Source organism: Hyla sarda, chromosome 2, assembly GCF_029499605.1.
Source record: "Hyla sarda isolate aHylSar1 chromosome 2, aHylSar1.hap1, whole genome shotgun sequence".
Taxonomy (NCBI): Eukaryota; Metazoa; Chordata; class Amphibia; order Anura; family Hylidae; genus Hyla; species Hyla sarda.
Window position 1 is genome coordinate 281,572,103 of NC_079190.1, and position 2,964 is coordinate 281,575,066.

Sequence of the window (2,964 nt, forward strand, 5' to 3'; positions counted from 1 at the left end):
GCTCCATATACTGTTCTTGCACACAGGCCTCTCTTGGACCGTGTATATGCAGGGAACCATTATATAGGACTTGTCTGGTTACACAAGTATATGGGAATACGTCCACAGTAAGGATCTGCAATACAGACGTGCTTTAGAAGGAATACCATCAGCATGTCATTAGTATTCTATTCATATTATGTACAGTAAATACTGATGGGCTTTCTTCTAGACAGGAATTTCAATTATTGAAATTACTGATGAAATAATGTTCAGATACACCCGTATTTTAATTCCTCTCAAAGACTACAATGGGCATATTCGATCAGCTAAGCGGATGAAACATGCCTATACTGGATGTCCATGTGGATAGCCCTGTGGATTAACATTACCTATGTATTACAGACAGCAAAAAACTGTTATAATATAAGCTTAAAAAATGGTGTGGAAGAGGCCCTAGTGTTAGCATATTATTAGCTCTCCGCTAGCAATTTTGATATTTATCGAATTTATGGTTTCCATTTTGTCCAGTTTCCTACCTAAGCTACCTGAAGTATGCATTTTGCTGGGAGACTAGCGACCTTTCACCTTATGACCGCATCTGAAAATGGGAATAGTCAATGAGTGCTGTAGGAGGGGAAAAGATTCAGCACTGATCATATACGCTGTGCGGCATATTTTACTTGTGGGTCACGGGAGCAGACGTTTAACATTCACTTGCTTACTATGACGCATCCATCACAGTGGAAACCCTGGCAGCAGGCACAGTTTAATAATACCCAAGTAGTGGCACAGTTTAATTTCTGATTACATCAAGGATGGCATGCAGATGGGCATATACATTCACTGTAGTAATGATGGTAGACATATATTATGAGAAGGGTTTGTTCTTGGGCAGGATTAAAATAATTCACTACTATTATTATTATTATGGTTCAGGTTCCCTGAGATTTTTCTTTACAAAGCAAAAACAGCAGCATTGCTCTTATCTGATAACGCTGCCATAAGGCAACCCACCCCCTGCCGTACACCACTCATCATCAGACTTCAGCAGTCTGCAGCTTCTGGCACGCTACGATTAACTCTGGACCCACAGAGAAGTGGTTAATAAAAATCTCCCTTTCCCTTATAAAACCTTATTTAATCTCTTCTCCTCCACTTTTAATAGCCCATCAAAATCTCTTTATTATAAGATTTTGTCGGGATTGATATAATAAAACTGTGGGTCTGTGGGTAGGGAAGATAATATCACTTATTTAATGCGAGCATCATAAATCAAAGTCAGCAGGATTCTCTCTACTCTGACAGGTACCTTGGAGAGAGAGAAATCCTATTTGGGATTAATTTAGTAGTGGCCATAATGTTTATGATTCACATGCATCCTGTGGACATAATAAGAGGTAGGATAATGATCTGAAATTGAGATTTTGTGGCATTGGAATTCAGTTTTGCTTTTTAATATATTGCGATCCCTAAAGTATGCTCCTGACAACATGGAACGGGGAAGCTGATGAAACCAATGGGATGAGATGAAAATGTATCGCCTTGCTGGGTTGCTACAGTCAGAGTCTTCAGTTATTGCAAATGATTTTAAAGCATTTCACCTAAAATTATGAGGACTGCTGATGTGTGTTGTAGCTAGAAGCTATCGGCAAGAGTTGGTTTGATGAGTAGCCTTGAATTACACCACATTGCCATGTTTATTATAGGACCGTTATGTGAAATCTGTGTATGTATAATTGATTAATGGAACAATTTACTCCTTAATTACTTATATAGCCAGTCCCAATATAGTGCAATCTTCTGAATTGTTTACAAATAGAAGTATTTTTAATTTTAAATGAATTACTGTGGGTCGGCAAATCTGTGCAGCCATTAACTGCAGGCCATCGACTCCGACTCTGACTAAACTATAGACTATAAAAAAAACAGCCTGCAGTCTGCTCACAGAATCATAGGCACGAGAGTGGAATTTCACATTCTCAAGCTCACAACACTTTTCATTTCCACAGTTTTATGGCAAACACTCAAGGGGATGTCCCTAAGACCCTATTAGGTTTTATTGATCTCATAGACATTAGGACCTGTGGTGGACTTAACACATTGCATGGTTGTTCAACCGCCCAATTATTTCACTTGGCACTGCGCAATGCTACTCACCCCCTGTGTGGTTGCTGAAGAGCAGATGAGTGGCCGAAAAGAGCTTAGAGAAGATACACCCTTAGCTGATACCAGGGCTCCTTAATTATGTACATCTTCCTGCCTAAAACCTTACATAGCAATGCTGTAACTGGAAAGATTAAAAAGTAAAATGGACAGTAGTTAAATAGAGGTAAAAATAAGGCCTTCTCATCAGGATTCCAGATATTTCTTTATTTTGTCTCTATGATCTTTTTAAGCGCTGAGATAAGCTTTTTTCTTAATATGTAAATTAGGCAGTAAATAGGATAGGCTAGCTAACCCTGGGCATTTGTCGTGCTGGGAAATGTTGCCTGAGCACTTGAGTTTTGTTTACATATTAACAAAAAGGCTTATATATCGGCACTGGAAAGGACTATTGACATAAAAAGGTATGCCCAAAATCCTGAGGAGAAGCCTGTTTTTACACCTGTTTAACTGCTGATAGGGCCATTACAATTTACATATTCCTTGTACAGGTTGTTCTGTACTGTACTAGCATTAGCACTAATGTACAAGCAACAGCTCAGTATAGGTGGATATTTGTGGTAGCGAGTAAATATCAAGCTATAGGTGGTATTACTAGACGTCTGTATACTAAGTCTAATAATACCACCTATGCCTTGATATTTTCTTGCTACCACGAATATCCACTTCCACTGAGCTGTAGATCATCTGGAACCATCCTCTATCATCAGAGTGATCCAAGCGCATCATTGAGCATCATCTGTCATCATCCTCTGTCATCAGATTAATCTGAGTGCACGCTCGGCATCCACGAGGATGCAAGCCCAGCGCTGCTAGCGA